This window comes from Calypte anna, chromosome 1, assembly GCF_003957555.1.
Source record: "Calypte anna isolate BGI_N300 chromosome 1, bCalAnn1_v1.p, whole genome shotgun sequence".
NCBI lineage: Eukaryota > Metazoa > Chordata > Aves > Apodiformes > Trochilidae > Calypte > Calypte anna.
Window position 1 is genome coordinate 82,320,381 of NC_044244.1, and position 18,179 is coordinate 82,338,559.

Consider the following 18,179-nt stretch of genomic DNA (forward strand, 5'->3'; position numbering starts at 1 on the left):
CTTTTGAGATAGCCTCCTGAGGGCTATTACCCAGTCCTAGGAAAACAGAATTTAAACTGATTGCAGTTCCTGAATGTATTACTCGTGTACATTGATAGAACTGATTATTTATTGCCCATCTAGCAGTTATGAAACAGCCACTTTTGTCCAGGCACAGTCCCCATGAAGTATTGCTTTTCTTCACACCATTTCCCCATGGAAGGGATCAAAGCTGAATATCAGTCAGCTACAAACAATTTTTAAACCTTAGTTTCCAGTGACTTGCCAACTCAGGAAGAGTGCCAGCCAACTCAGTCATTCGCTTCAAAATTCCCCATTTAAAATAGGTGATCCATCCAATGATCTTTCTTCCCACCAAAACCAAAGTGCCATCACTTCTTAGACTTTTTTTCTGTGGGCTAGAAAATCATTTATGTTGTTTCATGTCCATAAAGTAGGGTTCATCCTATGAGACAGCAGCTCCTGAGTATATGTAATACATTATATTTACAGAAGGATAATACCTGATAACTTGCTGTCTAGATGTAGGCTTATAGGCCTACTACTCTGGACTTAATCATGAAGATGAGGTTTGTGACCACCTGAGGAACCTGAATATGTAAGTCTATGGGATGTGATGAGATGCATGAGTTGCCAAGCTACTCTCCATGATATCTGAAAAGACCTGGCAGTACGGTGAAGTCCCTGATGACTGAAAAACCGAAACATTGCATCCATTTTTAAAAAAAGGTAGAAAGGAGGACAATGGCAACTACCAACCTGTCAGCCTCACCTTTTTGCCTGGGAAGATCATGAAACAGATGCCCCTAGAAGCTATGCTAAGGCACCTGGAGGGCAGAGAGTGACTTGAGGCACCCACCATGGCTTCACCAGGGCCAAGTCATGCCTGACCAACCCATTGGCTTCCTATGGCAGAGCCTACATGAGTGGAGGAGGGAAGAGCTATGAAAGACACCTAGTTGGATTTCTGTAAGGCCTTTGAAACTGTCCCCCGCAACGTCATTCTCTTTAAATTGAAGAGATAATGGATTTGATGGGTGGACTGATTGCTACATGAGGAATTGGTTGGATGACCACATCCAGAGGGCAGTGGTCAACAGATAGGTATCCAAATGGAGATCAGTGACAAACGGTGTTGCTCAAGGGTCTGTACTGAGATCAGTACTCTTTAATACCTTCATCAATGACATATACAGTGGAATCAAGTGCATCCTCAGCAGCTTTGCAAACCGTATGGTGAGGTGACACGCCTGAGGGATGGGATACTATCCAGAGAAAGCTGGAACAAGCTTGAGGAATGGGCCCATATGAACTTCATGAGGTTCAACAAGACCAAGTGCAAGGTCCTCCACCCTGGAATCAATACAGGCTGAGGCATTATTGGTGGATGAAAAACGGGACATAAGCCAGCAATGTGTTCTCACAGCCCAAAGAGCCAACTGTATCCTGGGCTGCACCAAAAGAAGTGTGGCCAGCAGGTCAAGGGGTGATTCTCCCTCTCTACTCTGCTCCTGTGACACCCCACCTGCAGTACTGTGTCCAGCCCTGGTGTCCTCAGCAAAAGAAAGGCACAGACCTGCTGGAGCAAGTCCAGAGGAGGGCCATAAAGATGATTAGAGGGCTTGTGAGGACAGGCTGAAAGAGATAGGATTGTTCACCCTGGAGAAGCAAAGTCTCTGGGGAAGCCTTATAGAAGCCTTCCAGTACCTGAAAGGAGGTCTATCAGTCAGACAGGGACAACTCTTTTAGCAGGGTCTGCCACAATACAACAGGGGGTAATGTTTCCAGACTAAACCAGCCTAGCTTCAGACTAGATATAAGGAAGAAATTTTTTACACTGAGGGTAGTGAAACACTGGAACAGGTTGCCCAGAGAGGCGGTAAGAAGCCCCATCCTTGGAATCATTCAAGGTCAGGTCAGACGGGGCTCTCAGAAACCCGACCTAGTTGAAGAACAGTGTAGGGGGTTGGACTACATGACTCTTAAAGGTACCTTCCAACAAAAATCATTCTACAGTTCTGTATATGTCCCAGACCTGGACATCACTTAGTTTCTAACTAACTGGTTGATTATTTTCTTCATCCTCAAATTTGTTTCACAGTCAGGCCTACTATGGGCAGAAAACCAGATTTCAGTTTGTTCCTGTGATAACTAATCTGAGTTAAGAGTCTTATATGAATATGCTTCTTGTTCCCAGCATCACAGAAAGTCTAGAACAGGAAGTCCCTTCCTTCACTCCTCTTTCTCCCCCAGGGTACTTCCTTCTGTGCTACTCTTTTCAATGTGTTGTTATCACGCTGCAGTCATCCTCCATGCAGAAGTTCTATATTAAGTGTTTCTTAGTGGTCAGAAGAGTCAACATCCCAGTATGCTGCAGAGTCACAGGAAGAAGGTCAGCAGCTTTTCATCTCCTGCCATAAGGAAACGTTTTGGCTTTAACCACATTTACCAGTGCTGTCTCTTGCTGCAACACTTGGTTTTGCTAAATTTGTTTTTCTACCTTTACAGTTATGTTTTGTCTTCACACACACATTACAGTCTCTTGACAGTTCAAAAGTGCCATTCCTGCAATCAGGCAGTCAATAATCATGATTGTCTTACGACTATTGAGAGCCCTGAGCACCAAACTTATATGCACAGCAAGTCAGCAAATTCTGTGCTGTTGAGCATTCAGAGAGCATCTTCTCACTGCAGTGCAGCAGGCCACCCCCAGACTAAGGGCCTATTCTTTAAGATGGAACTGACTGTACTAAAGAATGGATGCATTACAAATCCTGAGGCTGAATACAGCTTCTGGGCATGCATCAATTCTTGCACCTCTCTAACCAGCAATTATTTCATGGGAACAAAGTCAGGTCCTTCATAATGCATTACAGCAACATGTAAGTTTTCATTAAATTGCCAGTTTTAGCAGAAAAGTCTTTACTTACCTGATTCAAACAGCTTTCCTAACAACAGATCCCATTAAAAGCGGTGTTGCAGATACTACCCTGTCAGGTTTTAGGACTTACAATTACATTCTCTTGCCAGTATCACCTACTTGTATTTGTTGTTTAGTATTAACAGTCTAACATGTAATCCTGCTGTCCATCAGCAACCTTCTGGTTCACTGTGTGACTGCTCTGTAATTCTGCCCAGCTAACTTCTGGTTATTAATTAAAATTATTTCAGTACCTTTGGTTTCCTTCCTACTGGAAACAGGAATTTAAGTTTTCACAATAGAGCTGGATGACTTTCTCATGAGCAGAGGCATAGCCCCCTGCCTCTAGATGTAGCAGGGATTTCCTCACACAAATCTAGAGAATGAGTTCATTTCCTTCTACAAATATAGAGATTGAGTATATTGGCAAGGGAATGCCAAGGAAATGTTTCATTTCTTTATTTTATTACAAGAAAAAAATTCTAAAATCTTTATGTGGAGATTAAAAATGGTTTCATATTTAACTGCTGGGGAAAAAAAGTGTGCAAGGTATTCAGTCATAACTGGAAAGAAAGCTCAGCTTTGCATAGAAAGGAGCTACACATTCAGACAAAAACCTATTCACGGTAAATAATAAGCAGAGAATTTTCATTACTGAATATATTTATTTCACCAGTGAATATGTAAGAAAGGATTCCACAGCATAACCTGTTCTCCCATGCATTCACTTTTGAGAAATCATTTCTCTGATGGACTAAAGATGCCAACTATCTTTGACCACATGTTACATTTAAAAATAATTCACATTGTGCTTTTTGTTATTTACCTCAGATGGGGCACTCTTCAGTTAGGAAACTGCAAAATTGTCCAGAAAAGTACCTCATTATATTTCTTCAGTGTCTTTGCTTAACGTCTGCAATGACACCTATTCAATAAAAATGACTGGTTTTAGAGTGTGGGCATACTGGAATTACTGCTAATTACACAGATCAGATTGTCTTCTAATTCCCTTATGGTCCCCATCATTTGCCTCTGTCAGTCTTGCCCCTCAATATATACTTAAAGTAATGCCTTAAAACCAGGCATTGAAGGCAGATGCTATCTTGAGGTCCTCATTTTGCAAGCACCTTGAAGAAGGGATGCTAATCCAAAACTGGGGCTTCAACACCTTGTGAAAATACAAGCAATACACAGAATCTACAAAATGAGCTAAGTAGGAAGTTTGTTTGCTAAGTGTTATGACTTACATTGGCCAATTTGCTCCAAGAGATACTTCTTGTGTAAAAGCTTCCTCGCAGATCAATACACATGAATCTCTCCATACTAAAACCTGAGACTCACACCCTCTTCTATCCACAGTGTCACAGATTGTAGATGCAGGTGCTAGTGCTATGTAGCAGTATTGTAGGCTGAGTCTTCAGATTCAAAACACTGCACTTGTCTCTTTCAGTTTGCCTTTGTTTGTATTTTTTTTTTACGAGCATATTCTTATTACACTGTATACCAGTCTTGCTGTTTTCCACATTCTTTCACTGAACTCCAGTCATTTATGTCAAGCTGTTAATTTTAGATTTATCACTCAGTCAGATGCACAGCACTAATACATTAACAAGCCCATGTACAGGCATCTCTCTTCTGAAATTATCAATATACTTGATGCAGGAAAGTTTTCCTGTAATGAGGTCTGTACTGGAAGATCTGGAAGCCTGAGGCAGGACCCACTCATTACCTGCCTTTTCTTGGTATATACCTGTAATTTTTCTACAATTTCTTGAAGTCAATGCTCAACAGAAGACCTACCCCTTTAGACTGAAGGGTATTCTCCCTTACAGCCTCTACTTGTCCAAATGAAAACACTGGCATTGTGCTGATACTGTAACAAAGCCTGATCTTTTAGGATGACTTAGGGTGAAAGATTGCTAATATTTTTAAGGGGTAATTTGAAATTGAGGCTGACCCATAAAATTATTGTTGTGGGATACTTAACAAATTCTTCTGATGCCCTATTTTAGCTTCAGTTGATCTTTAGCCTCCCACAGCTGTTCAGCAAGGCAATATGTCACTGTGGTATATTGTGGGAGGAAAAAGAGTTCACAGCTCTGCTGAACAAAGTTATATATTTACTTATTCTTTATCATACATTCTAGGGTTTTTCCCCTCAACTCAAAGCTTCTAAGATTTTTTTTTTTCTTTTTTCTCTTTGTATTTTCTGGTGATACATCCTGAAAATAAGAAACGTTCTGGCTATATCTAAATGAAAATGGTAATTCAGGAAGACCTACTATGACCACTAGATGACAGTTTCACCTCACCCTATGAAAAACACTGCCACAGGAGAAGCGTTAGTTCTCCTCATGCTCTCTTAGTAGAGCTGAGATCCTAGTGACTCATTTTCTTGCATTTGGATTTTCATTTGTGACAGGATGTTCCTACAAAAATTGTCATTTTCCTGCATGTGACACCATCAAACAATAAGGCAATTTTAAGGAAAATCAGCAAAAGTAACACACTATGCACCAACAAGCTCATTCAAAAATCATTGGAGATATCTCCCCGATATACGCAACACTCAAATGTGCAACGAAAGTAGGTACTGAGGGTATGGAGAAGAGAAGAAGGAACTGACAGGGGGATCAGTGCTGGACTAGTAAAGGACAAATAGGGAAGAAGATGAGGGAGTGATTAATGAGAATTCAAATGATTGCAGTCAGGGTCAGGAATTCCTTTGCTTTTTCAGCATGCCACCTTCCCAGTGGCAGGCTCATTCTTCTTTATCATAAGAGTCAAAATATATCCACTACCTGGGGTCTACTGAGCAGCTAATTCCTTCCTGCAGTACCCAATGTTCCCACACCTCCTGGGCTGCTGTGTCAAGACAGGAGGTAGGTGGGTGTGAGGTCTCAGCAGACAGAAAGCAAAGGGTAGGATCTCTGGGCTAGTTGGTCCTGCTGCTTGTAAGACCAAAACCATAGATTTACAGTAGAATCCTAAGGAGGGGTCCATGCTTTCCGTAAGAGCCATCCCCTCACTTCCACAGACCTGTGGCCTCATTATGCATAGCAGCAGAGCAGAATGTCATCTGCTCCAGTGGTTACTCTGTTCAGAAAATTGGTCCTTATATGCTAGAAGCAATAAACCTCTGAAACAAACTGTCCAAGTTTCCCACTGTTCTGGCTTGTATGACACTCATCTGTAACCCAGAAAATTACACGGCTCTTGATAAGGTGTGATCCTTTTATGGGATCTGTTGGCATCACGTGAGAGGTGATATCAAACTTCATCTCCATCTTTCAGTTTGAGGAGAGGAATGGGAAGTAGGTGAGACATCACTGTACAACAGCCCAGTGGGTAAGAGGGATCAAAACCTGGTGGAATACATCACAGAGAAAGGATGCAGTGGTCACACTGCTTCTATGAAGAACTAAATTGGGGAGGGGCTTACAATCTGAGGAGAGTTGATTTTGGCCCTGCCATTTAAATGTAGGACCTATGTTTTACCACTCTGCTATGCAGGGCCTGACTTTCTTCAGAAAACCCTACAAAAAATGGCCAAGAATTTATGATCACAGGGAAACACAGCTATACACACCTATCAGGAACATCTATTTCACCAGATCTTTCCCCCTTCTCCTCTACCTTTATGATTCTCTCCCAGTGAGAAACAGAGACCGAATCGTTTAAAAAAGTTTTCATCCCATCACAGTCACACACCTTAATCCCTTTCACATTTCTGGTGAGCAGCCACCACCCATCCTCAGTTCAACTCAACCATTTCTGCCTGTTTTCTCCCTCTCCTCTTCTCTGCAAACACTCCCACCTCACAATGCTGAAATGCTGAGGAAAGTGTTGAATTCTGCCAAAATAAGGCTCTCGTATCAAGTCACATTACAGACACATTGCAAGACACATTGCAAGACAGACACACCTGCACATCTGGAGATGTGCAGAATAGGGTGAATTATGTGAAAAGCTGTGTATCCAAACACAAAACAGGCAGATGTCTGGGCATGGGCTTGTGTGATCCCATCATTCTCCTTGGCATCTGTTTCAGGAAAGGGAAATCCCAGCAAAGAGGGACATCTGGCCTATCCAGTCCTATTGCTGGTAGGACCAGCACAGATCTGCAGCTGGAACCTTAAGGAGAGGCTATTTGATGGTTGCTTATAGATGAATGATTGTAGGAACATGTATTTTAGGAGTATTTACCACTGTCATGGCATTCATGGCTCTCTGGGCTTAGTATCAGTGTCTAAGAGCAGTCCAGGATACCCTAGCACACTAATAACATTTTGGTTTGTCTGTCAGTAACCACTTTGTAGCCAAGGATCTTATAGCACTTCACCATTAATTACAAATTTAACCTTATTAAGCCATTCTGAATTATAATCAATATTTTATAATAAAAATATCATCTATATTGCTACTGATATTGATGATCAGAGGGCTGGAGAGCACTCACCTATGAAGACAGACTGAGAGAGTTGAGAAGAGGAGGAGTCTGGAGAGGAGAAGGCTGTGAGGAAACCTTATTGTGGTCTTCCAGTATCTGAAGGGGCCTATGAGAAACCTGGTGAGGGACTTTCGAGGATGGAAGGTGGTAACAGGACTAGGGGTCATGGGTTCAAACTAGAGGAGGGTAGATTTAGATTGGATATTAGGAAGAATTTCTTCACCATGAGGGTGGTGAGGCACTGGCAGAGTTTGCCCGGAGAGCTGGTAGAAGCCCCATCCCTGGAAGTTTTTAAGTCCAGGCTGGACGCGGCTCTGAGCAACCTGATCTAGTGGGAGGGGGTTGGAATTAGAGGACCTTAAAGGTTCTTTCCAACCTTGAAAATTCTATGAATATTTTAAAAGACAAGAATATGAAGGGGAAGAAGGATTCAGTGATTTGCATGTAATCACGAATAACCACATTTTGCCTATTCAAAAATCAGTACAGATCAACTGCAACAGTAAGGAAAAAAATCATTAGAAAAATTAGAACCCTTTAATCCTCCTTAAAAAAAAGCCAACGATACTTTAACAAGCATAGGCAAACTCCTTCACCTCTAGGAGACTCACTTTTCTCTCAGGCAAAGCAGGGTACTTTGTGAAGTGAATGGTGTTCTGCTTAGGATAGGTGGTGTGTAAAAACTAAGTATTACTTATGCTCTTACTTAAAGAGCAACCACTACTGAGTCGGAATAGAAAAAGCTGTAAAACTGCAAATTTATTAAAGAGTTACAAAACAGAAAGCAAAAATTGTAATATGAAATTGAAACTGTTAAATATAGTTTAGACGGGCAAGCAGTCCTTCATCCCTCATACTTGCACCACATCATAGAAATGAATGTAACATCCTTACAGAGATGTTTATAAGGGGCAAAATCTTAATGTCATTTGGTAATTGACTTAAGATATCACTTAGCAGCAAATGAATCGCTCTCTTTTGTCTATTTATTAGGTAAATTTTTCCACAGGAGAGTGGTTTTTGATTGCTTGTTTGTTTTCTCATGATCTCCTCACTTCATTCTGAGCAGTGCATAGCAGTGGTTAAACTGTATGAGCTGATGAGCTCATGCCCTAAAGCAGAAAGATTATACAAGACTCAGCTGCTAACACTCCCAAAGCTGAAAATCTACAAACACTGACACGTGTATTTGGGGGAGGCAGGGTGGATTTTGGAAGAAAAATACTAGAGAGAAAATGAAAAAAAATTGTACAGCATTGGGACTTCGGTTGTCTGTCATCTGCTTTCATTTACCATTTCAAGCTCTGTTGCATCAGCTGAAAGTAAACTTTTTTCTATTTTTCTTTTTTTTAAATTTCTACCTGTAACTATAGAACAGGACACATTAAATTACTTAGATGACCACGAGACAGTGAAAGAGAGTTCTAAGGAACTAAAATATAGTAAGATAAGTGGAAACAATTCTCAGATATTATTCCAGGTAAATATATGCTCTCCTTGCTTTACTCTTCACATGTCATCAACAGCAGAAAAATAATTCTAGAAAGGAAGAAGTTACTTTTGGGGGGTAAAGAGGAAAGAAAGTTTGTAAAAATTTCCATGGTGACTTTTCAGCTTATAAACAGATACCATGAACCTTATTCATCCTATAAAGGGATACAGTCCAACATATGGTTTCTTGATTGCTTTTAATGCGGAAGGATAGTATTTCCCATGCCCTGGCTAAAGATTAAAAGAAAACTATCAGGACTGGAGGTAGACACCAAAACGTTTTTTGATGCCAGCTCTTTTTTTTTCTCCCTTTTCAGACTTTCATCCAAAACATGTTTACTTTGGCAGCCTACATAGTGGGCTGTGAAATTATAAAGAGCCACTGTCAAATTCTTACCCTTGCAGGACAGTAGACCAAATCTAATCCTTGCAAATTTCAGCTGTTTTGATCAAAACTCTTTTAAACTGTTTTTGCCAAACTAAGAATTTTTTTTTTTTTTTTTTTAAACTTCTCTGGTTTTTTGTTGTTGTCAGGACCTGGAGGGTCTCAGGAGGCAAATTCATCCCAAGAGCCTTTGAGATTGTTCTGTTACCTGGGCTTTAACTACATAAAGAAGGGTGGGGATTGCTGGGAGGGAGGAGGGGGGGAAATGCCTTGTGGTATTCAAGAACTTATCTTCAAAAGACTAAATGACACAAAGGATAGAGGCATTGCCTTCATGCTTCTGGCTTAAACCTGAAGATTCTGAAGTGCTTTGTTATTACCCTTGTTTATTATTTTAACATCTAGGGCCTTATCAAGATGGGCAAAGATTTAGTAATCACTATGTAAACAGGGAGCTGTAGACAGCCCTTGACCTGAACAACTTACATTTTAAACAGACACACCAAACATGATGGAGCAGGATGTTATCAGTGACATTTGTTACCACATGCAATTGTGGCATCACATTCAGTACTTAAACACCCAGTTACACCTTTGTGGATCAAGCAAAGATTTTTGGAAAGGGTGTGAGATATACAAATGAATTGAGAAAGCTCACCTTAAATGACTAACTTGATGAGCTGATACACTCTTCATGGGTAGTTTCCATTTCTGTTGCAATATCCTGTAGAAAGAAATGCTAAATCTCATTCCATTGAAGTAAATAGTGCATTTTCCATTGAAGAGCTTACAGTAACAGTAACAGCCTAATTTGTTAAGAGGACTTTTCTTGGGCAGGCATTGAGGCAGTTATGTCAAAGGTGCATAAGCTTCACTATATTCCAACTGTGGAATGGGGAACGTAGGCAGAAGATGGAATTCAAGGTATGAAAGATGGGATAGGAATTAACTACAAATAGGCAAAACTCAGGAGCAGATGGGTAGGACAGAATTCAGCATCTGTCCCTTCGACTTGAGCATGACTGATCAATTGACTGCATATTGTCAGAAATCTAATAATTGCATACACACTGATACAGAAAAGGAAGTCATATGCAATTTTGAGTAGGATCATTCCTGCAATAATAATCCCCTGACCTTTAGGCCCATTAGGGTCTCCCATTGAATTTGTGTTGAAGACCAGGCAACAATTTAGGACAGGAGGAAGTTACAGAAGCTAACTTCTACATAGAAGTTCCTTATGTGTGGATAACTAGTGTACTTCAGTCCTGAGAAGGTTTATGACACTTTTTCTGGCATCATATTCAGATTTTACTACTCTATGAAGTAAATTTCTAGTCGTAACAGTCAGCTAGGTGTTAATAGATGATGTTGTAATGAGTGTGAGAACTGTGTTCCCCTTTGATCTTCAATACAAAATACTACATTTCTCAATAATGTGAGAATTTGATCTCACAGGAGAATTGAAGGGCAGATTAGCTAAAACCTCAAACAAGCAAATAATGTTCTTTGGGGAATCATTTCTGGCAGTTTACTAAGGAAATTCAAAAGTATAAATATTTACAATAGGAGGTACACAGACTTCTCATGATATTATAGCTGATTCCAGTTTGGAATACATGCTGTTTTGCAGTTTATTCCATCTGTTTTTGAAATCTGACACATAATCTACATACAAACTTCATTATTTGCTCATCCTTTCTGTCCTTATCCCTGCTACATTATTTTTCTGTGTTTTTTATTGGAAATTTCATGGCCATTTAAATTTTTCCAAGGGATTGCCTTGATAAAAAACCCTGAATAAAAAAGCAGAATTGTAAGCTGATATTTGCAGATCAGATTCATGCTGTATATATATTCTATGTATTTCAAAATATGTGTATGTAACATTACTATTATTGAATTGCATTACTGGCAAATTTAGAGAAAAACAGGGATAAAAGCTTCTTCTTAACAATCTGAATAGTCAAAATAGGCATAATGTGGAAGAAAACTTCAACTCCTCATGTCAGATGTATACTTTCAACCTATTTTTACCTCATTACTTTTGTGCATCTCAAAAGAAACTTGCAAGTTTAACAACATATGAGTTTTATATGCATCAGTAAAAAAAAAAAAGCCAACTATTTGTAGCTGTTGTAGTAGAGCCCAAAGAACCCATCCTCAGTACACCATGACACATCTGCATAAGGAGATTGCAGTAGTGCATCAGGGTCTCTGCACACATGAAAAGAAGATCATAGCTAAAAGAAACTGCAAGGCTCAAACTTTGATAAGATTCTCAACTTTTGATAAGATTCTTCTACGTGTCCAGATGCTGTCTGGGCTTTCTCTGAATAAGCTTCATTCAGATGTGTCTACTCGGTATCTTCAGCTCCCACACAATCAAGCTCCTATCATAGTTTACTGCTTCCCATTTCCAGAGGAGAAGTAGACTTCAAGTAAGTTATTTGAAACACATTTCTAATAGCTCAAAAGGAGTTAACAAGTTTGGGGCACAAATATATTAGGATGCATAAGAAAATAAGTTCTGATTTTATTCAAAACATTTTATCCTCATTTACAGGCAGCATTTCTAGTTATCAGTTCACACACTGAGAACTTGATTCTTTCACTGGAGGATTCTCCTAAATCAAGTGGGGATATTAGTGTATAGCCATAGAAGATAAGTAGAACTATCACAGAACATAGATGTAAACTCACAAAAATGGGAATCTTGGAGCATTCTGCATGAAGGAAACACTGACATTCTTCCATGGTTCACCGGAAGCTGGAAACTAATGGCGCAGGATGAAGTCCCCAAACTACCAACACTATTGGTTCTAACTAGAGTCCTCATGTGGTGTATTAGTCTTGCATGGGAGGCAATACATTAAACAGATACATGGTATGCAGTACACTCACAATAGAGTGTAGTCACTTTTAGAGCTTTTCTAAAAAGACAGCACTGCAGGATGCTTCCTTCCTACTCTGCAATAAAATTATGAACACCAGTACCACTAAAATTGTTGAAAAACCACATTTTACCAGCTTATTACATGCCAGCCACAGGTGTAAGTACATTCCAGGGTCAAAGCTGTGTCAGCCTTACCCAGTCTCATGTACTTAAGCTTGATACAGCTACCAAAGAGATATATAGGCAACTATGTCTTGAACACTCAGCCCTCAGAGATCTGAATCAGGACTAAATCTGATGTTCAAACATATAATTGAAGTCTCAACAAATAAACTAGGCATTAGGAGATTGAACTTTATCCTTTCCCTGGGTACACCTTTTTTGGAAGTAACATAACCGTGTTATTGTACACGTCCCTAGGTGATTGCCAAGGGATTTAAATAAGGTCTTGTTATCCACTGAAGACTGAGGGATGCAGAAGTGTAAGCAAAATTCTGATTCTCTTTCAGATAAAGAGTTACTTTGTTTAAACAATCTATCATTCTTCAGGCCACCTCTGCTCATCAGGGACTATTTAAAAAAGAGTTTGCAGAGGAAAGCACAGCCAGGTAACAAAATCCCAAGGATTTACTCTTTCAAGGATGTATTATGACCAGCAGTCAAGTAGCCTGAGGTGTGAATTCTAAGTTTAGAACAAAGACCTGATAGTCTGTCCACAGCTTTGCTGGGATGGTGAATGGTATGTATGATACATACCACTTCATGTTGCACTTATAGATGAGCAAAGCATCGCTCACTCTAGGTGATTCTTCATCTGTGCAGCCAGAAGGCACTCTGGCAATAGCTGCTGTTGTATCTCAGTAAAGGACATTCTTAGCTACTGTCTCTAGTCAGCTATGTTCAACTGGCTTAATAGCATCTGGTTTGAACACATTCACAGGACCTCAGAATGTGTGGGCACGGAACATAGCCCATTGCTTTCCTCCTGTTTCCAACATTTTACTGTTTTCCTGCAGAAATTATTAATGGGCTGTTTATTCTCTGCCTCACAGCAGCAAGGTTAGGAGTGGCTGCTGTATGGTCATACCACTGACCTACAGATTGAAGTCTACAGAAACATACAGCTGATGGAAAAATGAAAACAAACGGAGGGTTAGGAAAATACAACACATAAACAATGGTTCTGAGAAGAAGAGAGACACATCTAGACCTTAAAACTCTCCTAGGGAGCCAAATCTGGACATGGCTCCAAATTTCCTTGCCGGCATGAATCTCTGGACTGAGCCTAAGCCTTCGAGTTCTAGATCACACCTTTTGTGTATTCCATACACAGAACATAAAAGGGGAAATAAAATTACTGCCTATGTCCACTGGGAATCCTCAGTTATTTGAGATTTTTCCCTTGGACAGTTTTATCCCGTGCCAGTTGGTGGCCCAGTACTACAGGAACCCAGAAACAGGGGAGTTGTACTGGTAGTTTAAAACTAACTTTAACTGTGTGTACAAGACCCCTTTGGACTTCTGCCAAGTACATGTCAGGCAATCTGGAGGCCGTGGGCCATAATGTACAATGGGGAGCTGTGGTGGTTAGGACCCGAGGCACAGGAATATCCCCAGGTTCAAAGGGACATCGGGAGAAAAAAGCAGACAAAGCACAAAGCAGCATCTTTCTGTAGCTGCGAGTTCTAGACCAAGAGTTACTGCCTTGTCTCAGGGAATAACCTGGAGGCATAATCAGCTCTGATCTGTTTGTTTTCATCTCCTCCTGGGAGCCATTATATGATATTAACAAAATAAATCAATTTTAAATAACTCAGTGTGTAAGCTTACAACAGAGCGGTTGTTTCTGGCATACCTCAGGGACATTGCACAGTCCTCCACCATTATGAATGAATGAATGGGCCTTAGCTGTACTGTGATCAAGTAATTTGTTTTAATAATGTCTGAAAATACACTGAGGTAATATTTATGCAATCCCTAATAGTGTTCATAGGGCAGAAATTCACATATTAAAAGAACGGTATTTATTTACATTTCAGGAGCAGCTATGGACAGAAAAGAGGCTCTAAAAATGACACCAGAAGGATCATATTTACCCTGTTCCTGTGGTTTCACCTCAAACTTGACGGGTGCACAAGTCAAAGGTGTTTTCTTCTAAATGACAGTTACAGAAACTTCACATGGAATTTGAAAGACATCTGCTTTTTATCCCCCTACACACCGCAGGGAGACTGTGACTGTACTTAACTGAAGAGCTGGCAGCAAGGCAAGATCCCAGATGCCCAGAATCTTCTCAGTCCTTTACAAGAGTGAGTCCTCCTCTTTTTAGAAAAGGAAGGGTTTGGCTGGTGAGTGAAACCATTATATACACCAAAAGCACCATAGAAAAGGCACTGTTTTCAGGGTGGGAGTGGTTTGGTTTGGGTTTTTCTTTTTTTGGTCTGTTTTCTAGTGTTAATTCCTTTTCCCATTAAAAATGGCAGGATGCTTGAGAATGAAAGATTATACTATGGTTTCAGGAAAGCTTTCCTGGGGAATATTGGAGAGAGACTTATTGGTGCCTTTATGTAAGGTTAAGAACTGATTTTTGCATGTTGGTCATTTTTGATTCTCCGCAAGTATCCTGATATCAGTATCTCCTCTCAGCCCAGTAGTAAACTGTTCTGAAGGCATTTCCTATGCTGACTTGTTTCTGCAGAGATTCTACCTGTTTTGTTTTTTTAATTTAAGAGAGCTCCTTGGAATGTTTAGTTCTGACTCCAAGAGCAACTGCTTTTAAAAGAACAGATGAAATTTCATTAACTGTTTAACACACAAATGTGAATTGCTGTAGGCCAAGGTTTGAAGGCCTGAATTCTTGATTAATAGCCAACTATTCCACATCATTTGATAAAGCTAACCTGTATTTAATTCTGGCAGAACATCTTGTTTGGCCACACAGTGTTTCAAACCAAAAAAAGATTTGTTGCTGAGTTTCATGCAGTATAGGCATGTTTTTTTGGAAGGGACTCTGACGACTACTTTCTGTTCTCCAGGATACCTGCTTATTAGACTACATTTTTCTTGAAGTAGGGACTCAATGCATTTTTTGTTAGGGAGGTGCATTGCATCATAAAGGTACCTCTGCTGATCCTGGATTGCTGCTTCAGCAGTGGTGGATCTCATGAGAGTGCTGCAAAAGCATGATGCTGAAGATAAGGCTGAGATGGAATTTCCAGGCTCAGCAATTGCGATCAGTATTAATTGTCTCCCTCTTTCCAAACAACAATATCCCTTCTGGGCAGCAGTTATTGATGTCTGGCTTTGACTCAGAAGCTTTGACTTGCAAGCTTTGGAAAGTTTGAATGTAATCATTTGGCTGCCTTGCAGTTATCTCAAGTGAACAAAAATGTTTTTCATCTGTTAGGAACTTTGTTCAGCTCAAGGCAGCTGAAACATCATTCCAACACTTCACAAACTTTTATGCTTCTCTCTTTAGTATTTTGTTTTGTCAGATTTAGGATGTAGACTCTCCATAGAAACTGCTTAACAAAGTGAGCATAACCCAAATGCCTGATACTGCTGTGGAACTCAGTTTCATTGTGGGTGACAGCCCTGTATTTCATCTGTACTTGACACATTCTGTTAAAGCCACCAACTAAAGTACCAATAAAAGTTCTTCTTGGGGAACAAACATAAGTAACGTGAGTAAAATCCTTTGCTGGGTGTTAACTACAGGAAGAGAAAAATTGTTCAATCTATACCTGTAACAGAAGATCCACGACAATCCCCATGATATATCAGAGTTCCACTAAGCCACATTGACAGGAAGATAAAGGTCTAAATGGTGATTAAAAAAATATTCACTGCATAAAAAATACAGGAGAATATAAATGATGCGTGCTCCTTAGGAAAAGAACTTTGGCAATTGTTGCTAAGTTATTATAATACCCTGAATTTACAGTAAACAGTCTTTACTTCATAGAAGTAACAGAGTCATAGTAGGAAAACTTATTACAAAACTATGAACTTGATTTACACAAAGAGCCTTATGTTTAATTCCTAATTTAGAAGGGTTTTTTATGTGTTTACATTTGATCATGTGCGTCAAATGCATATCAGAATTGGATTTAGGTCTCTCTTAAAAAGCATATGCTCATGTTTCAGAAGACAACACTGTAGGATTTACATTATAAAAGTGGAAATGAATGGGTTTTGATTATTTTTTCAATTGTGTTTTATTTCCTTACATCTGTACCTGGACGAAATGTGAGTTTTAGATTAGCATACAAGTACTTTTTTTAAGTTAGGATGGAAAAGAGCTGATTCCTGCAGCTGATTCCTGAAACCTGTCACTAAATTTTATTCTGGAGTGGCAATGAAACAGAACCCTTGGTTTTTTTCACTGTGAGGGTGACAGAGCACTGGCACAGGCTGCCCAGTGAAGTTGTGGAGTCTCCTTCCTTGGAGACATTCAAAACCCACCTGGATGTGTTCTGTGTGACCTACACGAGGTGACCCTGCTCTGGCAGGAGGGTTGGACTTGATCTTTCAAGGTCCCTTCCAACCCCTAAATTTCTATGATTCTATGATTTTTACCAGAGGCATCATCATCAAAATTGCTAGAGGGAGTTCCTGAAGATGAACTCTGACATACCTCTGTCATTTTCTGCCAAAAATCCAGCTCAATGCTCATGCCAAAAATATGTATATGGTCACTCAGAGATCATGTCTTACATATTCTTTAGAACTGCTCTGGTCTGGGCTGCTCTCATTAAAGGTCTGCAAAAGAACTGTGGGCGGCAGATATTTGGTAATATGCAAAAGAAGTACCTGAAAGCATATTTTGAAGTACAACTATAGGTAAGATACACTTCTTTTAATGAAGAAGAGCATGGATGCAGTGAGCAGCACCAGTCCAAAGGAGATAGTGCTACTTCAAGGAGTTTTTTAGTATGATTTAATCAAAATGGTATGTACAAGGACCTATTAAAATAGTAGGTCTAAATTTGAGAACACTGTGATAACTAAAAAATTTCTCCTTTTAATGCATCTACTTGAACACATCAATATTTTCAAGTTTTCTTTGACAGTAGGAAAGTAAGGCTAGGCTTGACTTATGGATGTATGTGTCTTCTTTTAAGAGAAAAGTAAGTTAAGGAGAGTAAATATACAGCCTTTGGCTCTTTTTCACAAAACTCAAATGATGTTTGTTAGTGTGACTTTAGTAAATCAATATTCAGAGTCTGAGCCAGAAATCACTGAAGTAAATTAGAGTTTTTTTGGCTGACTTCAGGGGTAAATGAACTATCATGTACTGAGGATATTTTGTTATTATTACAGGCATAAGATATAAAGAGCTGTCTGGGCTGCATAAGCATTTTCAGCATGCTCTTCTGGGAAGAACTGTGAATTCTAGAAGAATATAAAGAGTAATCAAAAATTAGAAAAAGAAAAAGTAACAACTTTTAGCAATTCTTATTTCTATATGTGAAGAAAAACTTATTTCTTCCAGTGTTGACAGAAAGTATGGCTACTACAGAAATGCTGTTTCATCCACTGATGATAGGAAGTATAATTTTTATGCATTTTGCACTTCCTGTGCTAAATTACAAGAGTCAGAGTGGACTTTTTTCTTTTTTTTTTTTTTTTTTTTTTACTGGATTTGTGGTTTATTTGTTGTTGGCTTTCACAGTCTGCTCTGATCTGGGGAGATTCAACATGGAGATTCTCCAGCTCAGTTTTCACAGGCTGTAAACAATTCCTGTAAACTATTCACAGGACAGAAGATTTTAGTCTGATGCTATTTATTAAGTAGATGCAGGCTGACTTTTTCCTATCCTTTCTTCTTCCCTGTTTCCTTACATTGGAACACATTTCATTTGGCAGTAAGCAGGAAATGAGTCCCTGTCAGTATATGAACCATCAGGTATTAATCAGGTCCTAGTAATACCCAGTAATTAAAATGCTGCAGGTCAGCTTCAGCTACAGAACTGACACTCAGATTCAAAACTTCCCCAGTTTTTAGGTTCATAGGATTTGGAGTTCCTCTTTAAAA